This window comes from Anomaloglossus baeobatrachus, chromosome 2, assembly GCF_048569485.1.
Source record: "Anomaloglossus baeobatrachus isolate aAnoBae1 chromosome 2, aAnoBae1.hap1, whole genome shotgun sequence".
NCBI lineage: Eukaryota > Metazoa > Chordata > Amphibia > Anura > Aromobatidae > Anomaloglossus > Anomaloglossus baeobatrachus.
In genome coordinates, this window is record NC_134354.1 from 187305717 (window position 1) to 187323962 (window position 18246).

Consider the following 18246-nt stretch of genomic DNA (forward strand, 5'->3'; position numbering starts at 1 on the left):
CGCTGATCACTAATAGATAGCCTTCTGAACAGCATTATTTTAATTGCAGTTTGTACTGTGCTGACAACATAGTCTATCCAGGGGTCTAGACATACTTATTATACATTAAAATGTTATTATCATGGTTAAACTAAGGATTAATGAATTCTAAAGCACAGATAAAAGTATGAGGAATTTGTTTAATCCATCAACAATTAGTGCTTGAGTTTGTGATTCTTCTCTGAGGGGCTAATTGCAATGTGAAATCTACTGCTTACCCCTTCCTTGACGTAATCACACAAGTGGAAAGACCTCTACTTCCACAAATTCAGCGCTCTTGCTTCATGACGTAATCCGGAAACATTCCAAAGTCATTGGCTGCATGCCCGCTCAGAACTGAGAACATCAAAGATGAAAAGTTGAAGGAATACAATAAGGCACTCAAGTGTTTAATTCTATTGATCATGAAGTTCACTTTGTTAACAATTACAACACTACTGAATTAATAAACATTTGTCTATGAAGACATTAGGGAATGTAATACATTAGTACATATTTAAGAAAATATTTAAATTAAAATTTCAAATTTTAAGTCCGTAAAATTATAAATAGTTTAAAAACAATTTCTGGGGGAGTTATTACATTTGTTCTCCACCTCATGTCAAACCTATTTGGCCCCTTTCTTCATTTACATAACCATATTTTGTAACACCCCTACCGGCGTCCCCGCGCTATCCTGTCCCTTTCTCCTGCCACACACACCATCACTCTCACCTTCCCAGCCATTTAGTGGTCACTGCTACTTCCCCAGCCCCTCCTGCTGACTCCCGGGGCCTTCGAACACCGCACAGATCTCTTACAGCGTGCACTCATGCACGCACTTTCTTTTGAGAGGCCAGAACGCCCTAACCCGGAAGTGCCTCTCAGCCTATGACAGTGAGAAATCAGGTATTTAAGGCACCTTCCCCTTCAGGGAGGTGCCTGGGCAACAAATTCCTATGTTGTATTTGTCAGGTCTTTCATTGCTGCTGCTACTGTTTTGTGATGTGTTTCACTTTGCTAATACTGTTCTGTGTTCCAGTACCTGATGTATTTGCCACTGCTATAGCATTCTCTATCTACCAAGCCTGCTATACCACCCGCTGCTGCAATGTACCCTTTCGGCCAAGTCTGTTTCTCAATCCTTATATTAATTAGAAATATGAGGAAAAATTCATTGCAATTTGTTTTTTTTTAACATACTCTTTGTTAAACAATTTATTGAAGTTGCTCGTTCGTTCAAATTTACCCACATTTTAGAACATACAGAGGTAGAAATAAGTATTAAACATGTCAACAATTTTCTGAATAAATGTATTTCTAAAGGTGCTATTGACATGAATTTACCACCAGATGTCAGTAACAACCCATTCAATCCATACAGGTAAACAAATCAAACCATAGTTGGACATAAATTTAATGATGTGTAATAATGAGAAATAACACAGGAAAAAAGTATTGAACACGCTTACTGAAATGTATTTAATATGTATAAAAGCCTTTGTTGGTGATAGAAGCAAGATGCCTACTGTATGGAGAAATTAGTCACATGCCTTTGCTCAGGTGTGCAAAAGTCTATGTTGGCGATGATAGCATCAAGTCGCCTATTGTATAGAAAGACTAGTCTCATACATTGCTGAGGTGTAATTTTGGCCCATTCTTCCAAACACTCTTCGAATCCTGAAGGTTCTTTGTGCTCCTTCTATGAACTCTTTAGTTCCTTCCATAAAATTTGTATTGCATTCAGGTCAGGTGATTGGCTAGGCCATTCTAGCAGTTTTATTTTCTTTTTCTGAAACTAATTGAAAGTTTCCTTTTGCTGTCTATTTGGGATCATTGTGTACCTGAAATTTCCACCCTTGTTTCATCTTCATCATTCTGGTAGCTGTCAATAGATTTTTATCAAGAATTGTCTTGGTACATTTCTCAATTCATTCTTCCTTCAATTATATGAAGTTTGCCAGTGCCATACGCTGAAAAACAGCCCTACACCATGATGTTCCCATCTCCAAACTTTATTGTTGGTATAGAGTTTTGGGGATGCAGTGCTTTTTGGCCCAAAACATGGTGTGTATTATGGCATCCAAAGAGTTGAATTTTGGCCTCATCTGACCAGACTATATTCTCGCAGTATTTCACAGGAATGTCTAAATGTTGTTTATCAAACTTTAAATGCTCTTGAACACGTTTTTTGTTCAGCAATTGAAACTTGAGTGGCTCTTTGACAACTGATAATTCTTTTCCCTCCTTAGTCTGAAATCTTGTGGGGAGCCATTTTATGGTGAAATGATGTTCTTCCCATTTCCGGCTTATGTCCCCAGCAGTGCTCACTGGAACCTTCAGTAGTTTACAAATTCTTTAGTAACCAATGCTATCAGTCATTTTTACAATAATAAGATTGTGAAGGTCTTGCGACAGCTCACTGGTTTTATCTATCATGAAATGTTTCTTGTGCAGCACTTTGGTAATGAGACACCTTTTTATAGGCAATCAGTTGAACCAACTGATATTACTTTTTACTAAGTGGAAGGATTGCTTTCTAATTACCGATAAATTTCAGCTGATGTCTAGAGATGGGCGATCCCGATCTGTAAAGATCAGGGATCGTACCGATCACATAGTGATCATGTACATGATCCCGACTATGAGCTTTCCTGGGAAGCTCGTGTTACAGATCGGGTACAGATCTGGTCCAGGGGCTGTGAAAAAAAAAGCACATTATTAAAAAACATTATCATTATACTTACAGGTCACGCGATGCGTCCTACAGACTCCCGGCAGCTCCTGCTTCTGAGTCCAATCATTGCTGTGCTGCCGGTAACCAGCAGTGACTTACAGGACCTTCAATGATGTCATAGCATGTGACCGTCTGGTGTGAATGTTGATTGGCTTACCGACTGGTCACACGACTATGATGTCATCGAAGGTCCTGGTAACTAAACTTTCATTGTTACTGTGCGAGTGTCGCATCACGGTGCACAATCTCCCCACAGGAGCGGGTCAGCTGCGTCTATTCCCATGCAGCTGATGCGCTCTTGTCCAGAGATTGTCAGACCGTGCGGGGTGATGACCATGTGAGACATAAGTGCAATCATCCTTCTCTGTCAGCCTGCTTCTTGTTCTGTAGAGAGCAATGTAGCAGAGCTGACTTGTCTGTCTGTACTTCTCACTGTGTACAGACACTGTCTGTGCACAGTGATGATGCAGAGTTGACTTTGCGCTTTGCTTCTCGCTATGTATAGATACTGTCTGTGCACAGTGATGAAGCAGAGTTGACTTTGCTATTTGCTTCTCACTATGTATAGACACTGTGCACAGTGATGAAGCAGAGTTGACTTTGCTGTCCCTGTGGATTACGTCGAACTAAGGATTGTTTTTACAATTAAGATGGAATCTCTAAAAGTTTTTTTTTTTTGTTTTATTTCTAATAAAGAAAAATGTTTCTCTGTGTTGTCTTTTGTTTTACTGTTTACTAGAAATTCATGGTGGCCATGTCTAACTTGGTGTGACACCATGAATTTCGGGCTTAGTACCATCTGAGAATACAAACCTGATATTAACCCCTTTATTACCCAGCATGCCAGCGCCACCAGGGCCACTGGATGATCTGGGTAAAGCTCCTGGAAATGGCGCTAAGAAACAATGCACCATTTCCAGGGGCAGCTGCGGGCTGCTGAGAATCTCAGCCCCCAACTGTCTGACTTTACCTGACTGGCAATCAGAATACAGTGGGAGCTCACGCATTTTTTTTATTTTTTTTTAAATAATTAAAAAAATTGATGGGCTTCCCTGTATTTTGATCGTCAGGGAGGTAAAGCGAGACAGATGGGGGTGGCAGCCCATAGCCGTCCGCTTTATCTGTGCTGAGAACCAAAAATACCATGGAGCGCTATGTCATTTTTTTAAATTATTCATTTATTTTCATGCAAATATGTATTGTGTGCATTATATATATATATATATATATATATGTATATATATAGCAAAAATTAAGGGACCACTGCAACATTTTCAGTTTTTCTGATTTTTCTCTTTATATTTTTGAGTAAAATGTAAATTGCGCTTTTATTCTATAAACTAGTATGTTCAGAAAAGAAATACAAAATTATTGCTTGGAAATTCGGATACATGTTGTCAGAAATCAGAAAAACTGACAATTTTGCAATAGTCTCTGAAATTTTGCCATATATTTACATAATACACAATATACAGTTGTATAAAAATAAATACTTAAAAAAAATGACGTAGCGCTCTGCGGTATTTTTGATTCTCAGTGCACATAAAGCAGATGATTACAGGCTGCCACCCCCATTTGCCTGGCTTTACCTTGGCTGGCAATCAAAATACAGGGAAGCACATTTTTTTTAGCTATTTAAAAAATAATTGAAAAAAATGCATGGGCTCCTTCTGCATTTTCTATTGCTAAGGGTAATCCAAGCAGCTTCTGGCTGCTAACCCCCAGTGCTTGCTGTTATCTTTGTTGAGGATAAGAATTGAGTAACCAAAAATACTTAATTCAGCCATTTCATAGACTTAAGGCCGCTTTACACACTACAATATATCTTACAATGTGTCGGCGAGGTCACGTCGTAAGTGACGCACATCCGACATCGTAAGGTACATTGTAGTGTGTAACAGCTACGTGCGATTGCGATTGAACGTTAAAACGTTCATCGCACGCACGTCGTTCATTTCTCATAAATTGAACGACAGGTTATTCATCGTACCCGGGGTAGCACACATCGCAGTATGTGACACCCCGGGAACGATGAACAGATCTTACCTGCGTCCTGCGGCTCCCGGCCAGCAATGCGGAAGGAAGGAGGTGGGCGGGATATTTACGTCCCACTCATCTCCGCCCCTCCGCTTCTATTGGCCGGCTGCCGCGTGACGTCAATGTGACGCCGAACGTCCCTCCCACTCCAGGAAGTGGATGTTCGCCGTCCACATCAAGGTCGTATGGATAGGTAAGTACGTGTGACGGGGGTTAATCGTTTGTGCGGCACATTCAACAAATTGAACGTGCCACACATACGATGGGGGCGGTTATGATCGCATACGATATCGTATGCGAAATCGTAACATGTAAAGCAGGCTTTAGGTATGTAGTTTAGTTACTGTAATAATATATATATATATATATATATATATATATGTCCAACAATGTAGACCAGCTCACTCCTGTGAATCACCTGGATCCTCAGCTGACCTGGTTAACTCCGTTGTGCCCGGATCAGGACGTAGGAGTCCATCCATACAAATGTGAACAACAGCAAGGCAGAGTCCAACAATAACGTGAGCAATCCAGGATGCTGTTAAAAAATTTTTTCCTTCTTTTTATTCATAAATTCATTAAAATATAATGGTCCAAGCAATTCAGAACAGCATTATCGCAGGAAAATAGCGCAGATAGGACAAATCCTATCAGGTCCTATCTGCAATGGAACTGGTTGCTCCCTTCTCCACATTCAATCCAGGTTTTGATTCCTCACTGGATCAGCTGAAATAATCAGGAGGCATTCAGTACAAGGAGACTGCTGAGGAGAGCAGGACAGGCTCATGGCTGCTGGTGCTGAGACTCAATACCTCCACTTGCTGTGCTGATGAACCCACACTGTAAGAGAATACTGTTTTGTTTGTTACATAGGTTTATTTTGTAGTTAGCATTCTGTTGATAGTTAGTGGCCAGATGGCCTTAGACGTTTTTTTTACACAATAAACATGGCAGTGGCCGTATCTGTGTGGAACCTGCCAGTCTGCCGCTGTCATCTGTGAATCCATAGCCACTCGCTTGGACTAAAGCAAAGAGTCATAATTGAATTGGTCTATTCAATTATTAACTACCTCGCATGCACACACGACATTCTACATAATTTGAACACGGCAGTCAGACCTTAAAAGACCCATTATAGTCTCATCTCAACACCTTCATTGGCAATGGAAAATCCAGGGAAGTCCTTTGTTTTTAAAAGTTTTTTGCCCAAAAAAGTAAAAAAAAAATATGACGTGGGCTTTGCCATATTTTTGTATGCTAGCCAGGTGCATAAGGCAGGTACGGGCTGCCCCCAAGCCCAGCTGCCTATTTCTACCCTGCTGGGAACCAAAAATATAGGGAAGCCCTTTTTTAATTATTTCATGAAGTTCATGAAATAATTAAAAAAAAAAAAAAAATGACGTGGGCTTCGCCCAATTTTTGTGTCCAGCTAGGTACTACTAGGCAGCTGGGGATTGGAATCCGTAGCACTGGATGGCCCAATTTTTCTGAGCCCTCCCCGCTGCAAATTGCAGTCCGCAGCCGCCCCAAAAAATGGCACTTTCATAGAAGTGCCATCTTATGGCGCTCTATCCAACTCCTCCAGCGGCTCTGGTGCCGGGTGGTACGCTGGGTAATAAGGGGTTAATACCAGCTTTGTTTTACCAGGGATTCTTAATGTCAGGCCAAGTTTGACCCGGCCATTAAGCATCTCCAATAAAGGGTTAAAAAAAGACACCACACAGAGAAAAAATATTTTATTTGAAAAGAATACACAGGCATACTTAGATAATCCATCTATATTACTCCCTCTCACCCCTCCATGATCCTGGTCTTCTGTCTTCTTAAACCAATCTAGCTCTGCTATATCAGACAGCACAGGGGATATAGAATGCTGCTCCTCCCCGTGCTGTGTAATCACTCAATGAGTGAGCAGAGGCTGCGGGTTGGTAAGCGGTGATGTCACTGCTGCCAGCGTTGCCATAGTAATGTGACAGATGGGTTACTATAGCAACGGTGATCTCCGATCACCTGACTCCAGGCGCCGCTATTCACCTGCTGTGGCAGCTAATCCCTGCATGTGGGCTGACTTTGTAAAGAGCGCCAACATGCAGAGACAGGGAGCCGAGCATGTGTCCGAGCATCTCACCATTACACAGCGCTCGCCGAGTATGTTGCGTACTGAGATGCTCGGGCGAGCACCACGTACCAGCGAGATGCACTGACAGGACCTAGCATGACGTCATAGCCATGTGACCGGTCTGTAGCAAATGAGATAATACAACATTCACACGTTACTGGTCACATGCTATGACGTCACGGAAGGTCTTTTTATTACCGGGCGGCACAGCGATGATCGGACTCGGAAGGAGAAGTGCCGGGAGACACAGTCTGCAGGACATGTCGCGGGACCTGTAAGTATAATGACAATGTTTATTATTAACTGTATTCTTTATTTTACAGCCCCCCACCTCATCCCATAACTGTAAAGTCAAAGATCGGTGATCGGGACGCAATATTGCGTTATCTCGATCCCGATTTTTACAAAATGATCGGGCGAGTCTCCCCGATCCCGACCATCGGGGGGAATCGCCCATCCCTACTAATGTCATGACTTTCCATGGCTTTATGCACATCTCTTTCTTCATGCGTTCAATGCCTTTACCCTGTGTAATTACTCATTATTACTCATAACTTAATTTATTGAGATCTATAGTTTGATTTCTTTGCCTGAGTGAATTTGATGGGTTAATACTGACATGTGGTGAGAAATTCACGTCAATGGCACCTTTATAAATACTGGTTTATATGTTATAATTCCTGTTTATATCCTTCTATATTACTTCTTTTTCATATATATATATATATATGAAAAAGAAGTATATATATATATATATATATATATAATCTCAATATACGGTGTATATATATATATATATAATATATATATATATATATATATATTTTATAGATAGATACTGTAGATAGCTAAATAACATTTTTTCACTCACATTCATATACTGTACCTTCTTTTTTCCCACTTACCTTATCCTACATTTCTTCCTTCCATGTTTTTACTGGGGTATCCATTTAGTGAATTTCATCCAGCTTCTTAAGTACAATTTCCTGTATTGTAGATACATAAAAGGTCCAAGAAGGGCACTCTTGACGTGTTTCTGGTGTGTGAACACCCTTAATCATGAACTCAGCTTGTGCATATGCACTGGTCACATGGTCACATATAATACTTGACACATCTCTACTCCGTTGTGGTACAGATCATGTGAGCACCTCCTGGCTTGCATTATGTATCACGAGGCCGGAATTGTGCTTGTGTGACTTGCGTCATCTTTCCGATAACGGTACATGGGATGTGCCAGTCATTTGACGGTGTCCACTACATGCTCCATGTAAGAGTGGAGGATTCGCATGACAGACGTTTTTCTTATTGGCTCTTATTGGCTGATTATAGTATAAATAATTCCCTCTGCTGGTCTGAAACTAACCCCTGATGCCAACATCCTAAGGCTATGTGCACACAGTGCGTTTTTCTCGGCGTTTTTGCACGTTTTTCGGGTGCGTTTTTGGCCTCAAAACTGCATGACTTTGCTTCCCCAGCAAAGTCTATGAGTTTTCATTTTTGCTGTCCCCACACAGCGTTTTTTTTCAGCTGCGTTTTTGTGGTGACCACAAAAGCGCAGCATGTCAATTATTCCCGCGTTTTTCACTGCGCTTTTCATCCATTGAGTTCAATGGGATGTTGAAAGACACAATGAGAAACGCAAATAGCTGCGTTTTGGTGCATTTTGGTGCGTTTCTAAGGGTATGTGCGCACGTTGCTTTTTACCTGCTTTTTTGCTGCTTTTTCTTCTGCGCTGTTTAATGCCAAAATGGATGTGTTCTTCTATTCAAGCAAAGTCTATGGGAATTTGGGTTTCTTGTTCACACTATGTTGTTCAAAATGCTGCCTTTTTGTGGCAGAACTTTGGTCAAAAACTCAGCTTTGCAGTGCAAAACCCAAATGGCAAAAACAATTGACATGTTGCTTCTTTGAAAAGCTGAGTTTTTGACCAAAGTTCTGCCACAAAAAGGCAGCATTTTGAACAACATAGTGTGAACAAGAAACCCAAATTCCCATAGACTTTGCTTGAATAGAAGAACACATCCATTTTGGCATTAAACAGCGCAGAAGAAAAAGCAGCAAAAAAGCAGGTAAAAAGCTGGTAAAAAGCAACGTGCGCACATACCCTTAGACCAAAAACGCAGCTATAAACGCAGGAGGTGGGTAGTAAAGTGACGTGTACAGGAAGAGGATTCCTTCTGTCAGTATATACAGAAGCGTGAATCCTCCCGGTACCGTCACCGTCGCTTCCATCTCCCGTCCTGTGCATGTATGCTGCCGTGCGGCGCCATGTCTGGGCGGGAGGTGCAAGCGGCTGCGAAAACAAAAGTTAACAGTAGAAAAAAAAAAAAAAGTTATACTCACCTGTCTGCAGACTCCCGGTGCTATGCCCGCTCCCATCTCCTCTCACGATACCGCCGCTCCGGCTGTGTGCAGATGGCCAGGAAAGCTCCGATGGATGCAGGACCTGGCGATGGATCACCTGATGCAGTCACCTGACGCATCAGGTGATCGTAAGTATCGCGGTGACGCGGGCGCCCGGCCGGTATCAGCGGATGCATCAGGAGACTTCATCCCTGATTACCAGCAGCTGCTGCAGCGATCGGACAGGATCAGACTCCCGCCCCATCGCTGCAGGAGTTGCCGGTAATCAGCACATAAGTGAGTATTATTTTTTTTTTTTTTTTTTTTTGCACCGATGCATCAGCTGATTGTATAAACGGCTTTTATACAATCAGCTGATGTGTGATGGGATTCAGGCACTTGATCCTGACGCATCATCTGATCGCTTTGCCTTCCAGCAAACCGATCAGATGATATTGGATCCGGATTGGATGGCGCGGGACCCTGACCCAGGATTACTGCGGAGGGGGGGTTCTTTATTTCAATAAAGATGGAGTCACTAATTGTGTTGTGTTTTATTTCTAATAAAAATATTTTTCTGTGTGTTGTGTTTTTTTTTATCATTACTAGAAATTCATGGTGGCCATGTCTAATATTGGCGTGACACCATGAATTTCGGGCTTAGGGCTAGCTGATAATACACAGCTAGCCCTAACTCCATTATTACCTAGCTAGCCACCCGGCTTCAGGGCAGCTGGAAGAGTTGGATACAGCGCCAGAAGATGGCGCTTCTATGAAAGCGCCATTTTCTGGGGTGGCTGCGGGACTGCAATTTACAGCGGGGGTGCCCAGAAAGCTTGGGCACCCTGCACTGTGGATTCCAATCCCCAGCTGCCTAGTTGTACCCGGCTGGACTCAAAAATTGGGCGAAGCTCACGTCATTTTTTTTTAAATTATTTCATGAAATTCATGAAATAATTTAAAAAAAAAGGGCTTCCCTATATTTTTGGTTCCCAGCCGGGTACAAATAGGCAGCTGGGGGTTGGGGGCAGCCCGTACCTGCCTGCTGTACCCGGCTAGCATACAAAAATATGGCGAAGCCCACGTCATTTTTTTTGTTTGGGGGGGCAAAGAAATCCTGCATACAGTCCTGGAAGGAGGATGCTGAGCCTTGTAGTTCGACAGCTGCTGTCTGCTCTCCTGCATACACTATTGGATGGAGGATGCTGAGCCTTGTAGTTCTGCAGCTGTCTGCTCTTCTGCATACACTAGTGGAGAATGAAGAACACATTGAAGAAGGAAATGACATCAGACCTTTTTTTTTTTGTTCACTGATAAAAAATGCATAAGGACGCAGTGAGCAAAAACGCAGCAAAACGCAGCAAAAAAACGCACCAAATCGCGGCAAAACGCGTGCGTTTTTTGCCGCGTTTTTTCGACGCAGGTGCGTTTTTAGCGGCCAAAAACGCACAAAAACGCAGCGTCAAAAAAACGCACTGTGTGCACATAGCCTAAAGGAGCAATTTCCCCTCAGAACAGGCCTCGCCATGGTCAACCAAAGAAGTTGAGTGCACGTGATCAGAGTCAATTCCATAGCTTGTCTTTTCAAAATAAAGAGCAAATACTTTGTACGCAAATAGTTGAATAAATTGATATTTTATTGAATAAGCTTGACCAGATACAGCACAGATCATTCGGTCTAACATAGATCTTCATCAGTGTGCCATATAGATGGTCAGCTTTTGAGTGAAAGTAGCGCTGGTGTAGATTGCGGTGTCCACTGCTGTGTGGCTTCTGTCACACAGCATTGGATACTGCGATCTACACAAATGCTACTTTCACTCATAAGCTGGGCAGACCATCTACACTGCACACTGATGAAGATCTGTGCTGTATCTGGTTAAGCTTGCTCAATAAAATACCAGTTTATTCAACTATTTGAGTGCAAAGTATTTGCTCTTTGCTAAATACGGGACTGGATCTTAATTGAGCACCTACCATACTGAAGTGCCATGTTTATATACAATAACCAAATAGACATATGGGTACTGCCAGTATTACTGCAAAAGTTAAAGGGGAAGCTGGTCAGGCTGTCAGCGCTCAGACGATATGCTGCACACTGTTTCAAATTGTTCTGCATGGCTGTTATCCCTGAAGGAAGCCTCTCTAAAGATGATGCACAAGAAAGCCTGCAAATAGTGTGCTGAAGACAAGCAGAAGAAGTACATGGATTACTGGAACCATGTCCTGTGGTATGATGAAACCAAGATATTTGGTTCAGATGTTGTCAAACGTTTGTGGAGGCAACCAGGTGAGGAATGCAAAGACAAGTGTGTCTTGCCTACAGTCAAGCATGGTGGTGGTAGTGTCATATTTTGGGGCTGCATGAATGCTGCCAGCTATTGGGAGCTATATTTCATTGTAGGAACCATGAATGACAACATGTGCTGTGACATACTGAAGCAAAGCATGATCCCCTCCCATTGGAAACTAAGCAGCAAAGCACAGCATTCCAACATAATAATGACCCAAAACACATATCCAAGATGACCACTGACTTGCTAAAGGAACTGAGAGTAAAAGTGCTTGACCTAAACCCTATTGAGCATCTGTGGGACATCCTCAAATGGAAGATGGAGGAGCGCAAGGTCTCTAACATCCACCAGCTCTGTGATGTCTTTGTAGGAGGTGGTTGATTTTCTCCCCCTCCTACTATACAGTTTTTAGCCTAATGTACAGTACTGTGATATAATTGGCTTGATGTTAAATGTATATTGGTGCGGTGATGTAGCAGAGCCGAAGCAGCACCGCAATCATTGCCATCTAGCAGCCGATAGGTTATAGTGTTTATAGAAGTGTAATTGTACTTTTAAGTGTAATGCATCATAGTGCTCTGCCCTAAACTCTATCCTGACTGGTGATTTAGTATACAGAATGTAATGTGTTTTATGTAAAGTCTTTTATTACAGGATATTTGGTATTAATAATATGTAAAGTATAGAAATGTTAAATAGGATAATATGGAGTAAACTATAGTAAGTAACAGGCATAGGAATATTAAGAGAATGTTTTAAGGTATAGTTAGTACAACATAGGGACAAGAGGGCAGGTAGAAGTCAGTGGTAGATAGTGTGATATTAGAAGCTAAGTGCAGGTGTTAGCAGACCAGCTAGAAATACAATTGTACAATATAGTACAGTACAATACAGGTAGTCCTCAACTTACGACATTGATCCGTTCTTACGCGGCGTCGTAAACCGAATTTCGATGTAAGTCGGATCATGCGTTCATACAGTACTGTACCATAATAACAGTACAGTACTGCAAACACTTAGCTTGGGAGGCAGCTGCAGAAGATGCTGGAGGTACTGGGGCCGGTATCAGATGAGTCTGGCTTACATTTGGGAGCCATAATGAAGGGTGTTATGGCATACAGAAGACTCGTTTTCCTCTGTACAGCACTGGACTAGAGCGTCGTATAAAGCGTCGTCACCACGAAACGATGTAACTTGAGACCGTTGTAACCCGAGGACTACCTGTAGTAACCTGGGAGATGGAGCACAGTGGGTGGAGTAAAGAGTGAGTTGCTGAGGCAGACAGGCCAGATGAGTCAGTTCAGTTCAGATTAGTGAAGATGAAGTAGTGCTACACAGGAGGTCCTGGGACCATGAGCTCTGTTTCAGAGTTTGCCCAGGTCTCAGGAGGAATCCTCCATTGTGTCCTACGGGCACGGCTGCAAGAGACGGGGACCATAGAAGTCAGACTCGTCTGTTGGAGGAATAGTGCCCAGAGCAAGTGCTGGACAGAAGATTAGTCCATTGAGCAGTGGCAGCAGAATGGTGGCACAGGAAAAAGTGGTATGTCTGTCCTAGGAAGGTTATTATGAAGATTGAAATGTGTGTTATGAAAATGTCTCCCAGAAAGCTTGTATGCTGAATAAAGAAGTTAAGTTTGAGTTCAAGGAAAAGTATTTATGTGATGTGTTGCCCAAGTACAATTTCGATGACAGTGACTGGCGACAGGGAGGCAAACGAGTCATCGAAGGCGCAAGTAAGTGTCGCACCCCCCAGCCAGGGCGGAACACATGCACAACACTGGAATGAGAAAGGGAAGCGGAGCAATGCCGGCCATCACCTGGCTCCCCCCTTCATCTTCATCGAGGAGTGGAAGAGGATTCCGGTGGCAACCTGTGAAGCTCTAGTAAACTCCATGCCCAAGAGAGCTAAGGTAATGCTTGAAAATAATGGGGCCACACAAAACATTAACATTTTGGGCACCATTTGGTTATTTTCACTTAGGAGTGTACTCACTTTTGTTGCTAGCGATTAAGACATTAATGATTGTTTGTTGAGGGACATTGAATAAAAGAGTCATATCTTCAGTGTTGTCCCATGAAAAGCTATAACAAAATAGTTGCAAAAATGTAAGGGGTGTTCTCATTTTTGTGATACACTGAATATTGCACAAAATAGTTAACAAATATCCTTTGCTACATGTTTACTTTATATCAGCACCACTTTTGAAACACTTTTTTGTTATGAAGTTAGAAGGGTTAAACATTTATCAGCAATTTCGCATTTTTCCAACAATATTTACCAAACTAATTTTTTTAGGGACCACATCACATTTGAAGTGACTTTGAGGGGTCTATTTGACAAAAAAAATACTCAAAAGTGACACCATTTTAAAAAGTGAATCACAGAAAGTGCTCAAAAATATATTCAAGGAGTTGATTAATCCTTTAGGTGGAATTAACCCCTTCACCCCCAGGCGATTTTCCATTTGTCCATTTTTCCCCCTCCCCTTCTTCCGAGAGCCGTAACTTTTTGATTTTTTGTCAATCTTGCCATATAAGGGCTTATTTTCTGCGAGACAAGTTGTACAAGGAGATATTTTATTCACCGTATCCACTATATGGTAAAACTGATGTGTCGTTGTGATGCCTCAGGATGGTACAAGTTCGTAAACACCAAACATGTATAAGTTTACTTTTATCTAAGGGGTTAAAATAAATTCACAAGTTTGTCCAACAAAATGGCACCATTTTTGAGCCATTTTCCACGATTCGTAGCGTTTTCATTTTTCAGGATCTATGGCTCAATGATAGCTTATTTTTTGCGTCTCAAGCTGATATTTTTAACAGTACCATTTTTGTGCAGATGCTACGTTTTGATTGCCTGTTATCGCATCTTGTACAAAATATGCGCCAACCAAAAAACGTAATTTTGGCGTTTGGAAATTTTTGCTGCTATGCCGTTTACTGATCCGATTAATTGACTTTACATTTTGATAGATCGGGCATTTATGAAGGCTGCGATACTAAATGTGTATATTTATTTTTTTTTAACCCTTTAATTTTCAATTAGGGGAATGGGGGGTGATTTGAACTTTAGCCTTTTTTATTTTTTTTTTAAACTTTTTTAAAACTTTTTTTTTTTTATTTTACTAGTACTCCTAGGGGACTATAAGGATCAGCAGTCTGATTGCTTGTTCTTTTTTGTAGATCATAGTTGCACATCTGAGATCTGCAGAAAAGCTGCTTTACTCTCACACATGGTTGTCTGCCGGGAGGAAGTGACTGGCTTATGATAGCTACAGGAATTATCACATGACCCTGTGCTACTATGACAACCATCGGATCCATGTGATCATGTAACGTGACTTCCAATGGCGCCAGATAGGTGAATTCTTACTGCGGTGCACTGTTTCATTTCACTTCCACATTTTGACAGTAAAATGCAAGGGGTTAACAGGCACGTGTTCAAAGCGGATCCACTCATGCCTGATAGCGGCACATGACAGCTGTTCAAATCTGCTAATATGTGTTAGGATCTTTGCTGGCTGCCCCAGATAGCAGGCGGGGATTAACCTGACACGATCCACGATGTACCCCAATGTGTTGTGAAGAAATTAAAGCAACATGGAAAGAAAAAAATGAAAATTTTACGTTATTCCACAAAAATATTGCTTTAGCCTCAAATTTTGCATTTTCATAAGGGTAACAGGAGAAAATGTACCATTGAATTTGTTGTGCAATTCCTCCTATTTACATAGATACCACATATGTTGTGGAAAGCTACTGTTTGGGCGCACGGCAGAGCTCGGAAGCATATGAGCACCATTCGACTTTTGGAGCGCATAATTGGCTAGCATTGTGAATGCAATGACGTGTTTGAAAAGCTCCTGATGTGCCTAAACAGTGCAAAATCCTCAAAAGTGACCCCATTTTGGAACCTACACCCTTCAAGGAATTTATTTAGTGGTGTGGTGAGCACCTTGGGTCCCCAGGTGCTTTGCAAAATTTTATAACGTTGAGCCATGAAAATAGGTTATTACATTTTTCTCACAAAAATATTTCTTTAGCCCTAAATTTTATGGATCATAAAATTTGTTGTACAATTTCTCTTGAGTACAACAATACCCTATATGTGATGGAAAACTACTGTTTCGGTACATGGGCTCAAAAGGGAAGAAGCACCATTTGACTTTTGGAAAACAAAATTGGATGGAATAGTAAGCGAAACCCTCCCACAAGTGATGACATTTTGGAAATTACAGTTGTCAAGGAATTTATCTACATGTGTTGTGAGAACCTTAAACTTGCAAGTGCTTCACAAAATGTTATAATGTTGAGCCATGAAAATAAGACATCACATTTTTCCCACAAAAATGTTGCTTTAGTCCAAAATGCTTAATTTCCACCAGGGTAACAGGAGAAAATGCACCATAATATTTGTTTTGCAATTTCTCCTGAGTACACCAATATTCCAGATACGGTGAAAAACTATTGATTGGGTGCACGGCAGGGCTTGGGATGGATGGAAGGTGCCATGTCACATTTGAAGAGCTCCTGAGATGCCAAATTAGCAGAAACCACCACATGTGACCCTGTTTTGTAAACTACGCTTCTCAAGAAATGTATTTAGGATTCTAGTGAGTATTTTAACGCACCAGAGATTCATAGAATTGTATAACATTGGGCTGAGTAAATTAAAAACTCCCACTTTTTCCAATAACATGTTGCTTTGGCCCTAAGATGTTACTTTTCAAAAGGGGTAATATGGTAGAAGAAGACCAACGGTACAATTTATTATGTAATTTCTCCTGAGTAGAGTTGAGCGCGGTTCGTGGTTCGTGGTTCTCCAGTTCGCGGCTCGAGTGATTTTGGGGCATGTTCTAGATCGAACTAGAACTCGAGCTTTTTGCAAAAGCTCGGTAGTTCTAGAAACGTTCGAGAACGGTTCTAGCAGCCAAAAAACAGCTAAATCATAGCTTGGTTTCTGCTGTAATAGTGTAAGTCACTCTGTGAATCAAACTATTATCACATTTCAGTGTATAGTGTGCGTGAACAGCGCCTTCAGATCACTGCTGTTTCTATAATGGCGATCGCCATTTTTTTTTTTTTTTTTTCTTGTCTTCCTTCCCTAAGTGCGCGCGTCTTGTGGGGCGGGCCAGCATGTCAGCCAATCCCAGACACACACACAGCTAAGTGGACTTTGAGCCAGAGAAGCAACGGCATGTGTGATAGGATCTGCATGTCACATGTCCCTGCATTATAAAACCGGACATTTTCTTCACGGACGCCATTATCTGCCTTCTGCGTCTTTGGTGTCAGACATCACTGTCGCAGCTCCGTCTTCCTGAGTCCTATAGCCGATACAGCTGTATGCGCTGCATACACAGCGTTAGACAGCTTAGGGAGAGCACTTTATAGCAGTCCTTTTAAGGGCTCCAACCGGCAGGGTCAGAGAGCCATAGGTGACAGGTCCTGCAAACAGCAACAGCGTCTGTGTAGCCCAGGTCAGGGATTTCCTACCTGCATTTCACCATTAGGAGGGAATAGAAAGGCAGTCTTCCATTCCTCTACCCAGAGCACCACAATCCTGCCACTGTACCCTCTTGTCCTCTGCACACTCCAACTGATAACTAAGCCATTATACTAGCAAACACTCAGTGTACCTAGTGGCATCCTATACGTGGCTATTGGACTTTGCTATAGTCCCACTAGTGCAAAGACATTTGCAGAGCGCGTCTGCCTGCATTGCACACTACAACTCATTCTAACCAAGCCATTATACTAGCAAACACTCAGTGTACCTAGTGGCATCCTATACGTGGCTATTGGACTTTGCTATAGTCCCACTAGTGCAAAGACATTTGCAGAGCGCGTCTGCCTGCGTTGCACACTACAACTCATTCTAACCAAGCCATTATACTAGCAAACACTCAGTGTACCTAGTGGCATCCTATACGTGGCTATTGGACTTTGCTATAGTCCCACTAGTGCAAAGACATTTGCAGAGCGCGTCTGCCTGCGTTGCACACTACAACTCATTCTAACCAAGCCATTATACTAGCAAACACTCAGTGTACCTAGTGGCATCCTATACGTGGCTATTGGACTTTGCTATAGTCCCACTAGTGCAAAGACATTTGCAGAGCGCGTCTGCCTGCGTTGCACACTACAACTCATTCTAACCAAGCCATTATACTAGCAAACACTCAGTGTACCTAGTGGCATCCTATACGTGGCTATTGGACTTTGCTATAGTCCCACTAGTGCAAAGACATTTGCAGAGCGCGTCTGCCTGCGTTGCACACTACAACTCATTCTAACCAAGCCATTATACTAGCAAACACTCAGTGTACCTAGTGGCATCCTATACGTGGCTATTGGACTTTGCTATAGTCCCACTAGTGCAAAGACATTTGCAGAGCGCGTCTGCCTGCGTTGCACACTACAACTCATTCTAACCAAGCCATTATACTAGCAAACACTCAGTGTACCTAGTGGCATCCTATACGTGGCTATTGGACTTTGCTATAGTCCCACTAGTGCAAAGACATTTGCAGAGCGCGTCTGCCTGCGTTGCACACTACAACTCATTCTAACCAAGCCATTATACTAGCAAACACTCAGTGTACCTAGTGGCATCCTATACGTGGCTATTGGACTTTGCTATAGTCCCACTAGTGCAAAGACATTTGCAGAGCGCGTCTGCCTGCGTTG